The sequence below is a fragment of the Staurois parvus genome, unplaced genomic scaffold (genome assembly GCF_062004578.1).
Source record: "Staurois parvus isolate SC_StPar_1 unplaced genomic scaffold, SC_StPar_1.0 ptg001398l, whole genome shotgun sequence".
Taxonomy (NCBI): domain Eukaryota; kingdom Metazoa; phylum Chordata; class Amphibia; order Anura; family Ranidae; genus Staurois; species Staurois parvus.
The window spans coordinates 425,974-440,044 of NW_028319194.1; the positions used below are offsets into that span (position 1 = coordinate 425,974).

The 14,071-nt window shown below is 46.2% G+C and overlaps 1 protein-coding gene across 2 annotated transcripts in view; it reads right to left on the bottom strand.

Moving 5' to 3' along the window:
- The window catches only part of EFCAB11 (EF-hand calcium binding domain 11), a 61,648-nt gene that overhangs the window by 22,534 nt on the left and 25,043 nt on the right, over positions 1-14,071 (bottom strand). The window lies entirely within an intron of this gene.

Genomic DNA, 14,071 nt, shown 5'->3' on the forward strand with positions numbered 1-14,071 from the left:
TCTAGCAAGAACAGTGATCAGCACAGTAATGGCATCATCTGATGACGGGTGGAGTATGAGGGAGGTAGAGAAAGCACAGATCAACAGAATAGATGAAGCAGATACAGGGAAGTAGGGAGATCCTTGCACTGCAGGTTCCCAGGTACAGCTTCCTCTCCAACAAGGAGCACAGTGATCAGCACAGTAGTGACATCATCTGATGACTGGTGAGTTACATATAGAGGTGGTGGAAGCACAGATCAACAGAATGGATGAAGGAGAAGCAGGGAGATCCTTGTACTGTAGGTCCTCAGGTACAGTTTTCTCTCTAGCAAGGACAACAGTAAGTCACACAGTATTGGCATTGTCTGATAACTGATGAGTAAAGACAGAGGTAAAGCAAGCTCAGATCCACAGAATAGATGAAGCAGATATAGGGAAGCAGAGAGATCCTGCAAGTTCTCAGGTACAGCTTCCTCTCCAGCAAGGAGTACAGTGATCAGTATAGTAGTGGCATCATCTGATGACTGGTGGGGTAATGACAGAGGTGGCGGAAGCACAGATTAACAGAACAGATGAAGAAGAAAGGATATCCTTGTACTGCAAGACCTCAGTTACGGCTTCCTCTCCAGCAAGGAGAACAGTGATCAGTATAGTAGTGGCATCCTCTGATCACTGGTGGGGTAATGACAGAGGTGGAGGAAGCACAGATCAACAGAACAGATGAAGAAAGGATATCCTTGCACTGCAAGACCTCAGTTACAGCTTCCTCTCCAGCAAGGAGAACAGTGATCAGTATAGTAGTGGCATCCTCTGATGACTGGTGGGGTAATGACAGAGGTGGAGGAAGCACAGATCAACAGAACAGATGAAGAAAGGATATCCTTGTACTGCAAGACCTCAGTTACAGCTTCCTCTCCAGCTAAAACAGTGAGCAGAATAGTAGTGACAGCACCAAATCTCATGAGATTTGCAGTCAGAGGCAGCAGTGCCTTAGATAATCTCACAACCAGGAGTGCCTAGGCACCTTCGCATGCCAAGAAATGCCCTAATATTGAGGCAAGCCTTTCATAGTAATGCTCAGGCACAAATCACATTTCTCAATGTTCGCCGAAACACAGCAAATCTTCACTTTTAGAGTTCAGTTCCACTTTAAGAAAGAAGTAGTATACTTCCATATTATCTCAGCCTAGGAATGTAGTCCGTCCTCCATTAGGTCATTGATGTCACACAATAGATATGTGTTTTGGCTATGTATCGAGCTGATTGGCTGCAGTTGCTGGATAATTGGATACAATACAATTTAGCAAGCCATGTTTTCTGCTCCGGAGGAAAGATTGCTGTTTTCCTCAAACTTTCTGCACTCTGGTGACCCGCCTGCCTCCCTCCTGTAATGAAGCCGTAGCGCTGGATATGAGCTGGCGCCATAGCAATAAAAGCCGTACTTAAATTGTAATGAATTCGGTACAGAGCATCGAGAAGCGGCAGGAAAATATATTCACAAATATAATTCCCGTCTTTAATATGCTCTCCCAGCGGCTGTCGCGCTTCCCCCGCACTTGTTGCTCGGTTTTTATGATGGAAGGCGGCCGGGGAGTGTCTGAAATACAAGTTGATGCTCAACCGCGGTACGTGTTAATGGCGTATTAACTTAACGTGACTTTTTTTCCCCCAAAATTTTCATTTTATTTGTTTATATTGACCCGCTACATTTAAATCTGCGGTCTGCGGTGTGACTAAACCCGCTGAGACGTTCTGCTGCAGATTTTATGGCGCAGATTACATCTAAAGCTGAATTTTTAGTGTTGGATAAAATCATCCTATAAATGGAAGAGATTTGTTTTGTTAAAAAGTAGTATTTATGTTTGTTTTACATATTTATAGGAAAGGTAAGCTCATTCATACAGGTGGAGAGATTTCCCAAGTGTTTTTTTTCTTTTGATCAATATATTTTGTGTTTAGTGCAATTGAACTCAATAGCCACAAAGGATATAAACCCACTTTGAGTGTCCCAAATGTTTTTGCAAACCCAGATATTACCTTGTAAACAGTGGTGTATTTAGGGGTTGTGCTGCCCTAGGCAACACAAAAATCAGCTCCCCTCCCCATGGAGAGACCCTGACACCAACCAACACCTCCCCTCTCCCACGAGAGCCTGACATTGACCAACAACACCTCAGCCCCCAACCCGAGAGAGCCTTCCACTCCCACCGCCCCCCATACACTGGCAAACCCCACCCTCTCACCCCGGCAAGTGATACGACACTCACCTTCACAGCTCCAGACATCCAAAAGAACAAGAGTCATGCTCTGCATACACCATCAAGCAGCCCGCAGCCTCTGTCAGATCCCACCTGGTCCCCTTCCCTTCTTCCTTTCCTTCTTTTGGGGGATGGCGCTGCCCCCCTGAAAAATGCCGCCCGAAGCAAATGCCTTGTAAAGGTAGTTGTGACACCATCACTGCACTAAATAGAGCCTGTGCGAACAGCAGAATTGTGGGAGGGACCTAGCAGGCTCCACCCACTACAGAAAACTACAGGAGGGGGCAGAGACAAGATCAGTCACTCTGCACAAGAAGAGAGAGCAGCAGTGAGCAGTCTTTATTACAGGAAGCTCCTGCACAACGTTAGAGTCCCACACTGGATTACTGCACAGATCTGGAAGAAATATACAGTTTGCTGTACTTAGGAACATCTATACAGCCACTTCCACCAGCCCAAATCTGCCTGCATTGCATGGAGAAGCACAGAGACCCAGTGATGACATCATTTATAGAGGATTAGCATAACATGTGGGTGTTACGCAGGGTGGTCTGCATGCAAATGCAGCTTGCCAAGGAACACCCACTCCTCCAGACTGATATTTACCCATCCGGGCATTTTAATGTTTGCACAACTCCTCCAAAGTGCCAGCCCACTGTTTGCATCAGGACTGTGGGCTCTTAAAGTGGTTCTAAAGCCTAACCATTTTTTTACCTTAACCCCCCCCCCCGATGGTATTCCCGAGTGTAGCTCGGGGTTAACTTTCAGTACCAGAAGCGGTAACCCCCCCCCCCCGAGCTACACTCGGGAATACTCTGCAGCATTGCTCTGGGATCCCTCAAGCACTTACCTTGTCCTTCGCTCCCGCGATGTCCCCCCCTGCAGCGTCCCCGGCCATCTCCTCCATTCCCTGCGAGCGTCGGGATGTACGGGGGATGGAACCGGCGGGAATTTCAAAGAAGTAAAAATCTGACATTCACTCAATACACTAAAATCTGATAGTATAACATTCCTGTATGAAACCATTTCACATACATTTTGTCCCAAGTGATCGCCTAGACGATCGGAAGGTGTCCTTCCTCCCTCCCTGTAGTCTTTTGGGACACGAGACAGGTCCCAGAAGACTACAGGACCAGTCACGAAGCGCGGCGCTACTCGAGCATGCGTAGTGGGCACTGAAGATGCCGGCCTCCTGGAATACAGGACGGCCGGTGAAACGAGCTGCGGGCGACACACCACGGGACCTAGGGACAGGTAAGTGGTTGTTTTTTGAAAGTCGGCAGCTACAGTTTTTGTATTTTTTTTTTTGATAGGTTGAGTGGAACTCTGTTTTAACTGAACAGTTAGAAGCAGATTGGCCGCCATGCACAGTTGCACCAAATTCTGTATGCTCCAGTTTTAGTAAATCGCCCCCACATTTTCCGGCACCTATGATTGAAATGCTATTAGTTCTAATTGAAAATAATAATAAAAATGATACAATGAATAGATTAAAAATAACAAATAAAGTAGATATACTAAAGCAAATAAAAAAAAGTTGCAGGACTGAGAAATCTTACAAAATCACATTGTACAGTGTATGAACTTTAAAACAAAAAAAATGTTGCGCTCCCTATCTCCTACAACAACTAATAAATTAATGACTTCAAATTATATCCATAAAAATCAAACAATATACCATAGATAAATAAATATCAAAGTTAAATGTGATGTGAATCAAATAAAAATAAAATATAAAAATCAGTCCCATTATTCAAATAGTCCAAATGGATCACGTCATCACAAATTCCTTTTTTTTGGACTATTTGAATAATGGGACTGATTTTTATATTTTTTTGATTTTTATTTGATTCACATCACATTTAGCTTGATATTTATTAATCTATGGTATATTGTTTGATTTTTATGGATATAATTTGAAATCATTAATTTATTACCGTATTTTCCGGCGTATAAGACAACTTTTTACCCCTTGAAAATCTTCTCAAAAGTCGGGGGTCGTCTTATACGCCGGTATACGGCATGCTGACACTTTTTAGGGGGGCGGCGCGGAATTCTTTTAGTGGCTCTCAAGTTACACACACATACAGTGTATGAACCTCCTCGTCTTATGTCCATCTACATCATCCAACTTTCTCTGCTTTTTGGCTGCAGCGGCTCTGCCGGGGGAATCCCCTTGCCAGAGATCTCTCGGCTTCCCTGCATTGTTCTGGTTGATTAATTACTCGGCTCATTTTGTTTGTTTCTCTGTTACGGAATAATAGAAAGCGCTGTATTGGCCGCGGATAAGGACGCACTTCACAATGCAGCATTTACAAGCCACGCAGACATTAAGTAATTGACTTCCCTCTCGGGGACCAATTATACTACTGAAGGGAGAACGGCACCTAATAAACTTGTTCGCTGCTGCAGAAGGATGCGCAGGGATGATCCTGGCACACCAGGGGTTAAAGCCAAACTCCAAGCAGATATAAAAGATCATCATTTATTTTGGTGTGAAATATAAAAAAAAAAAAAGATAAGAATATTATTAAAGCTGAAGTTTATTCTGCTTATATTTTGCTTGGTTCCTGCCTCCCCGATCGTCAACGTGTTAAAGACATTTTTAATGAAAAAAATGTTACTTGCCTTATTTTGGACCCAATGATGTCCTCACTGGGTCTCTGTGGGATGCAGGCAGATCATGGCTACATTTTTTTGCATGGAAATATGTTGTTTTTTTATTGTAGGCCTGTAATTTTTAGGAATAACTCACTGTAATCTGTCCGAACAAGAGTCTAGTAAACATCCCGGGTAGGATAAAGTTTGAAACACGAAATCATAAAATTATAATTTAATAAATAATCATAAAAAATAATATAATAATAAATTTAATTCAATAATATAATCAAACCAAAAACACTGAAATGTGAAATAGAGCGCCAAGTTCGCACATCGCTGAGCAAAGTCGCAGAATCGTTTTCAGTGTCTGATGAGGAATTTCCCCCACGAATCATTATCACTCAATTCTGCAAGTGGTTCTGATTTACTATCGCTGTTCTCTAGCCGGTCTAAAACCGCGTCTGACCTAAAGGGACGCTTTTTGGACGCCATGGACGTTTCTCAGTTTCCAGGCAGAAAGAACAGTAATAATGCAGGCAGGGCGCCGGACAAAGCACTCGGGACAAAATGTATGTGAAATGGTTTGATACAGGAATGTTATACTATGTGATTTTAGTGTATTTAGTGAATGTCACTTTTTGTCATTTTCAAATTTCCCGCCAGTTCCATCCCCCGTACGTCCCGACGTCGCAGGGAACGGAACCTGGAAGACAGATGCCGGCATCGGCCGGAGGAGATGGCCGGGGACACTGCAGGGGGGACATCGCGGGAGCGCAGGACAAGGTAAGTGCAGAAGAGATGCCGGAGCAACGCTGCAGTGTATTCCCGAGTGTAGCTCGGGGGGGGGGGGGGTTACCGCTTGTGGTGCTGAAACTTTACCCCGAGCTACTCTCGGGAATACCGCCAGGGGGGTTTAAAGGCTTGTACCCGCCCCCAGCTTTTGCTGTAATATTTATGTTCAACTCCAGAGTTTTCCCTGCTGTACTTTTGTCTCCCACTAGATGCCCTTAATCTGATGGCCAGCATCATTCAACCCCATCCCGGACATGCCCATAACCTGTGACCAGATTGTAAAAGGAGAAGCTGCGTGGTAATTAGCTCGTCTCTGTCACCCTCAGCATGAGAACTTATTGGCTCATTGCACTGCTTTTTTTTTTTTTGCCCTGCTGTACTGGGACTGCAAGAGGCCGATACCAGGTCACCCTATCCAGGAAATGCCCCCCAACCTGTTACTGGACAGTAAAAGGAGAAGCTGCGTGGTAATTCGCTTATCTCTCTGTCACTCTCAGAATAAGAACTGATTGGCTCATCGCACTGCTTTTTCCTCTCACACACCAGCCCTGCTGTATTGGGACTGCAAGAGGCTGATACCATGTTACCCCATCCTGGACATGTCCCCAACCTGTGACTGGACAGTGAAAGGAGAAGTCGCATGATAAGTAGATCATCTCTCTGTCACTCTCAGCAAATGAGCGGTTTAGCTCCTTCTGCTGCTTCTTCCTCTCACACTCCAACCCTTCTGTACTGGAACTGCAAGAGGCTGATACCAGGTAACCCGATCCCAGCCATGTCCCCAACCTGTGACTGGACAGTGAAAGGAGAAGCCGCATGGTAATTACCTCATCTCTGTCACTCTCAGCATATGAGCTGATTAGCTCCTTGTGCTGCTTCTTCCTTTCACACAACAGCCCTGCTGTACTGGAACTGCAACAGATGGATACCAGGTCACCCCATCCCAGGCATGTCCCCAACCTGTGACTAGACAGTGAAAGGAGAAGCCGCATGGTAAGTAAATCATCTCTCTGTCACTCTCAGCATAAGAACTGAATAGCTCCTTTTGCCGATTCTTCCTCTCACACATTAGCCATGCTGTATTGGGGCTGCAATAGGCTTACCCCCTGGTCACACCAATCCGAGTTCCAGTGAAGTCGCATGATTTCAAAGTCAGATGGTATTCTGACTTGAGGTGCGGCTTGCAAGACACAGATGTCTGTGCAAGTCATACCTGAGGTAGTGCATGCACTACTTTAGAAATCGTAATCTCACTGATATCACCACTTTAATTGCAGACAATAGGGTGTGACTTGCCATGTGATTTGCAACTCGCATGAAAAAATCGCATGGCAAGCCACACCTGGTGTGACTGGGGTGTTGTGCCAGGTCACCCTATCCCAGACATGCCCCCAACCTGTGACTGGACAGTGAAAGGAGAAGCTGCATGGTAACTAGATCATCGCTCTGTCACTCTCAGCATATGAGCTGAATAGCTTCTTCTGCGGCTTCATTCTCTCACACACCAGCCCTGCTGCACTGGGACTGCAAGTGGCTGATACCAGGTCACCCGATCCCGAACATGTCCCCAACCTGTGACTAGACAGTGAAAGGAGAAGCCGCATGGTAATTAGCTCAACTCTTTGTCACTCTTAGCATATAAGCTGATTAGCTCCTTGTGCTGCTTCTTTCTTTCACACAACAGCCGTGCTGTACTGGAACTGCAACAGACTGATACCAGGTCACCCCATCCCAGGCATGTCCCCAACCTGTGACTGGACAGTGAAATGAAAAGTCACATTATAAGTAGATCATCTCTCTGTCACTCTCAGCAAATGAGCCGATTAGCTTCTTCTGCTGCTTCTTCCTCTCACACAACAGCCCTGCTGCACTGGGACTGCAAGAGGCTGATACCAGGTCACATTCAGATACTTACACTGCTTGCAATTAAAAATGGATTTAATGATGTTTAAATAATTCCAGAGCTGCATTAATTTGTGTCTTATATATCTTACTGGAGGCTGACTATAATATTTAAAGGAGCATACTGTGTATGCGAACAGATTATAGGAATCTTGCAAATGACAAGTTTTTCATTTTTTTTTCCTGCAGAGATACTTTAAAGGCACCGGCCATAAATCAATGTGTCCCTATGCCAACTAAAGTTGGAATATCAGTTTGGGATGAACAATTCCTTAAAACCTTTAACAATAACCACAAAAATATAACAATATGCATGTGCACCGCTCATGCCGTACTGTAAATTACCGGAGTAATCTGCAGAAGTTTCCCTCCTCAGCAAGATGTGAATTGTGCTGGATGCACAATCTCGACACGTGAAAGCTCTTGCCTGGGAGGCGTTGCGCAGTCTGGCCGTTGACACATTTCCCACGCCATATGGTGAGAATTTTTTTTTCTTTTATGGAATCATATTTTGTTTGCTTGTCAGAAAGCTGAGAAAACGAAGTGTTGCTGTTTATTGCTTCACACATTAACGGAGGATGATTCGATGGTCCCTTGCGGGAATGGATCTCCATCACGTATAGAAGAGGCAGCGCAGAGAAGGGGGGAGGAAGCAGATGAGCTGCCAGCCGCAGCAAACACACTAGAACATCATTTAACTGATTTAAAAAGTTGTTTAAAAAAAATCACCTTTGCCGACTGATCAATTGTGGGGCTGTTTTCTACAGCAAGGGTCTCCATACCCTACATATGGAATATTTTACAAATATTTGCAGGCTCAAAAAAACATTTTTATAAACAAATGCATATTTAAATAATTAGGTAAGTCCCCCCTTACATCCAGGAGTGCCCAAGGGAGTCCCCCCCATACACCCAGGACTGCTGAGCAGAGTTTCCTTTAAATCCAGCCCTGACCAGCAGAGTCTCCCCTTACATACATATGTTCTTAGCAAAGCCCCCACTTACATCAAGGAGTGACCAGCAGAGCCTCCCCATTACATTCATGAGTGTCCAGTAGAGTCTTCTCTGACATTCAGAAGTGCCCAGCAGAGTCCTCCCCTGACATTCAGGACTGCCTAGCAGAGCCCCCCCTTTACATCCATGTGTGCCCAGAAAGGTCCCCCTATACATAAAAGAGTGCCCAACAGAGCCCCCCCCCCATCCAGGAGTGCCCAGCAGAGCCCTCCCTTACATCTAGGAGTGCCCATCAGTGTTCCCCCCCCCTTACATCCAGGAGTGCCCAGCAGAGCCCCCCCCCCTTACACCCAGGACTGCCTAGCAGAGTCTACCCCCTTAAACCTAAAAGTGCCCAGCATCCATATGTTCCCAGCAGTTGGGGCCCATCAGTATCTACCTTACATCCATGAGTGGTCAGCAATGTCCTCCCTTACATCCCCAGCAGACTCTACCCCCCCCCCCCCAAATCCAGGAGGCCCATCAGAGCCCACCTTACATCAAGGAGTGCCCAGCAGAGCCCTCCTTATATTCATGTGGGCTCATCGCAGACCCCCTTACATCCAGGGATGCCCAGCAGATGCCCCCTACATAAAGCCAGTATTGCCCATCAGATTCCCCCATTAAATGCAGAAGTGCCCAACAGAGTCTCCACTTACATTCAGAAGTGCCCATCAGAGTACTCCCTTCCTAAATCCATTGGTGTCCACCAGAGTCCCCCTTACATCCATATGTGCCCAGCAGGGTCCCCCTTGCATTCCAGGTGGCACAGCAGCAGGTAGGCGGAGCAGGTCTGGTCAGAAGAAGTCAGATCCTTCTGTAAATGTTGTCGGTGGGACAAGGACATCATTGGTTGCTAGGACAGTGCCAGTCAACAAAGCATAGCGGGTGGGGGATTTGTTCTTGGCCTGGGAAGGTGCACTGATCTCCAAGACACAGACCGGCGCATCCACTGTCAGCCAGCCAAAATTGATGTGGGCTGGATACGATCTTGTAGCGAGCTGCATGTGGCCCACGGGCCTTACTTTGGAGACCCCCTGGATGTGATGACACCGAGGTACCATCCACAGACCAGAGGAGAGTGCTGGAGCTGACTGCAGCAAAGGTATAAGGTAAGTACTAATGCCTGTTACTGTACCTGCTGGTGTTGGGATGTACTGCAAGGGTAGATTTATTTTGCCCATATGTGCAAGTGCCGGTGGTTTTGCGTGTAAAGTCTTGCACAGCGTATTCTGTAATGGATGTCAATGGGCAGAATTACAATGGGCAGAATTATGCTTCAGCTGTGGCTCCTAGGCACCACAATAACAGGCGTTATTTTGCACTGTATGGCTGTACGCCCTAATGCATGATCACATGCGAGAGCCATAAGAGGGGATTTCTCCAGTGAGATTTCTTCTCGCTTCCTCTGGGGTCTCTATAACAAGAAGTAAAAGGAAACTAAATCAGAGGGGTGCTTAGGTAATTTTCTGAATACTAAAGTCCATTGTAGGCATCCTGCGGAGTCAAGTGTTAGGGAGAACTTTTACTTTGAAAGGTTAAAACGATCTGGCAGGTTCACTTTAATGCTGAATTCATAACATTACCTCTTTACTCCAGCTCAATAACAGGTCGAATATCTAGGGAAGAGAGAACGCCACTAAAGACAGCATGAAACATATGAGAAGTCAGCTGATTTGCATATATTTAAATGAGTATAAGCCCTGTTCAATGATATGTCTGCAGACTGGCCCTGCCAGGGGCCATCAGGGGAGGATGAACGTCGAATGTCACAAAGCAAAGTCACAGAAGTATTGTACGCGGACTCGTCTGTTCATCCTTCTGCAGCATTTCCTGCCTCCCGGAGTTCGTTAATCCTTCTTGACAGATGAACAGGCTCAATGGTACCCTGCGGGCTCTAATTTAATTGTTTTCTAACCTATGGGGCAACGCATGAGGAACGGGCAAGGCTGGCACCGCCAATATGGAGGAGTAAGGGTCACTTCTTGAGCAGAAATGCTGCACTGAGGCCCAGATGGCACTAAGGGATCACATGTCCCATAAGGTATTGAGTTTGCAGCAATGAGGGGATTTTAGCAACGATGTGTTTGGGTGTAATAAGAGGCTGAAAACTTGTATGTGTATTTATTTGCACTATTATAGCCCCTTTACCACATTAGTGCCCAATGTGCACCAATGGCCCCCGCCTTACTCCATTAGAGCCAAACGTGCACCATTAGCCTCCACCTTACCCTATTAGTGCCCAGAGTGCACCATTAGTCCCCCATATTACCCCATTAGCACTCCATGTGCCCCATTAGTGCCCAATGAGCACCACTGGCCCCGCTTTACCCATTGGAACCAAATGTGCACCATTGCCCCCTCCCCCCCCACTTTACCCCATGAGCACCCAGTGTGCCCCATTAGCGCCCAATGCATACCATTGGCCCCTGCTTTACCCCATTAGTGCCCAATGTGCACCATTAGTCCCCCACTTTCCTCCATTAATGTCAAATGTACTAAAATTCATAAAAGTGCAGTGCTTAAAAAGTTATTTCAAATGGATAAAATATAACAATATAAAATTATAAAATAGTGACAGCTCGTTGTAAGGTGCTTGATACAAGAGTTGATGGTGACTTCAAACTTCAGCGGCGTGTAAATAGTAAAAATACGCACTCACCAGATGCGTATCTCTAAATACGCATGTAGATAATATGACCAGAGGTCCCCCTCTCAGGATGGGATGGATGAGTTGGGCCATTTTAATGGACTCTCCTCCCTCTGGGTGGTATACAGCTATAGAGACGTCTCCCTTGGTGTGTGCAAACAGAATCCAGCCAGAGGCCTCCAAAAGAAGACGTCTCTGCAGTTCAACTTCTCCTTCACAGCAGCGTCTCTTCAGCTCAACTCCCCCTTCACAGCAGCGTCTCTGCAGCTCAACTCCCTTTCACAGCAGCGTCTCTGCAGCTCAACTCCCCCTTCACAGCAGTGTCTCTGCAGCTCAACTCCCCCTTCACAGCAGCGTCTCTGCAGCTCAACTCCCCCTTCACAGCAGCGTCTCTGCAGCTCAACTCCCCCTTCACAGCAGTGCCTCTGCAGCTCAACTCTCCCTTCTCAGCAATGCCTCTGCAGCTCAACTCCTCCTTCACAGCAGTGCCTCTGCAGCTCAACTCCCCCTTCACAGCAGTGTCTCTGCAGCTCAACTCCCCCTTCACAGCAGTGCCTCTGCAGCTCAACTCTCCCTTCTCAGCAATGCCTCTGCAGCTCAACTCCTCCTTCACAGCAGTGCCTCTGCAGCTCAACTCCCCCTTCACAGCAGTGCCTCTGCAGCTCAACTCTCCCTTCTCAGCAATGCCTCTGCAGCTCAACTCTCCCTTCTCAGCAATGCCTCTGCAGCTCAACTCTCCCTTCTCGGCAGTGACTCCACCTCTCAACTCCACCGCCAAGCACGCGGAACTCCAACCTCTGCAGAAAGACTGCTGTTTCAACACAGAGCATGGGTCATGCAGTATGCTGGCAGGGGACAGGCTTCTCTACCGTTTGTGGCTGCTTTCTAAAGAATATGAACAATAGGACTTTGCAGATCTTTGGTTTTTCTGCGTCTGGAAAGTATTTAACAGATTAAACTGAAAGTTCTATTGATTTAAACTGAAAGCATGAAGTGGCCACCAATGTCATCCAATCAAAAGACAGCTGTCATCTCTTCCAGGTGTATGACACATAAGGAGTTAGAAAACATTAGTGCGTTCTTTTTTTCACTTTTACACAAATAGTCCCATAAATACCGTCAGCTTCTTCCATAAATACATTTTTTTCCTATTTTTTTTTCCGCCTTTTATTTAACATTGCAGGAGAGATAGAATTTGAATCCTGCAAATGAGATATGAATGGCGCAGCCCCATGCAAATGATTAATTGTCTCGTGTTGAAAGACGCTAAGACGTCTCCTTAAGAGCCGGGAGCAACAAAGGAAGAGCGGAGGAAAAGGAAAATCTTCTGCAGGAATCGCCAGAGGTGACGCGCTGCTGCACTGTGTATGAGGTTTCCATGGCAACTGGCGCTGGCAAAGACGAAAGCGCCGGAGATTCATTTCATTCTGCAGTACGGGCTCATAAATCTCTCTGTTCTCCGGTACCCACAGATCATTCGCCTCTGCTTCTAATTATGGCGAAGGAGTGCGAAACAATGAGGTCATTATTACTGTACAATGTAGTGAAATAATTGGAGCGCACCTGGCTTCTGACCCTTCTGTTTATCTAGAGCCGCGCAGGAGCGACTGGCCACGAAACACCCGGCAGATAATCGGGGAAAATAATTGTATCATAAAACATGACCGGGGACGGCTCGCGAGCATGCTAATGAACGCACCATAAAAATGAGATTTCCAGTTTAGCGGGTAACGTTTATTGTGCTCCGCGTTACGCCGAATGGACGAATTGGACTCGTGGTGGTTTTATGGCGCTGAATCTCTGGGGCTTATTGGCACACGCAGTAATGAGCTGGGAGTTTATTTTACAATGCCGGGCGCTCGCGGCGTTTCAGAATTATATGCTACAACCTTTTATAGCGTAATGTTTGGGCTGTCTGTGTTTAAAATATAACGCCGATAGCGGCCGGCTGGTATTTCCTCGATAGGTTATTATCAACAAACAAAAGCTGATAATAACTAAAGAGATGCTCCAATCACAGGGGAAATGGAGCCTTGGAATGTGTACCGCGAGGAAAACCAGTCTATCCATGGCTTCTGTTTTCCTTCCAGACTACTTAACGTTGAAGTTTAACCCGGTTATATTTTGCCATGCGCGTTACATCATTCCAACTTTGTAAGGGACACAGTGTCCCTGACGAAGTCAGAATGACAAAACTTACCTTCCAGGTAGAGCTGTGCTGTTCCAGACTACTTAACGTTGAAGTTTAACCCCTTTATATTTTGCCCTGCACGTTATGTCATTCCGGCTTTGTAAGGGACACAGTGTCCCTGACGAAGTCAGAAGGACAAAACTTTCCTTCCAGGTAGAGCTGTGCTGTTCCAGACTACTTAACGCTGAAGTTTAACCCGGTTATATTTTGCCCTGCGCGTTATGTCATTCCGGCTTTGTAAGGGACACAGTGTCCCTGACGAAGTCAGAATGACAAAACTTTCCTTCCAGGTAGAGCTGTGCTGTTCCAGACTACTTAACGTTGAAGTTTAACCCGTTTATATTTTGCCCTGCGCGTTATGTCATTCCGGCTTTGTAAGGGACACAGTGTCCCTGACGAAGTCAGCATGACGAAACTTTCCTTCCAGGTAGAGCTGTGCTGTACCAGACTACTTAATGTTGAAGTTTAACCAGTATATATTTTGCTCTGCGCGTTACGTCATTCCAACTTTGTAAGGGACACAGTGTCCCTGACAAAGTCAGAATGCGGAAACGTTCCTCCAAAAACGTTTCCATTTTCATTACATCACTGGGTCTCTGTGCTTCTCTATGCAACAGAGGCAAATCACTGTTGGCACCCCTTTCATTCAGCTGTACTTACATGATCGGCATCATTCACAGTGGCTAAATGGTTAGCACTTCC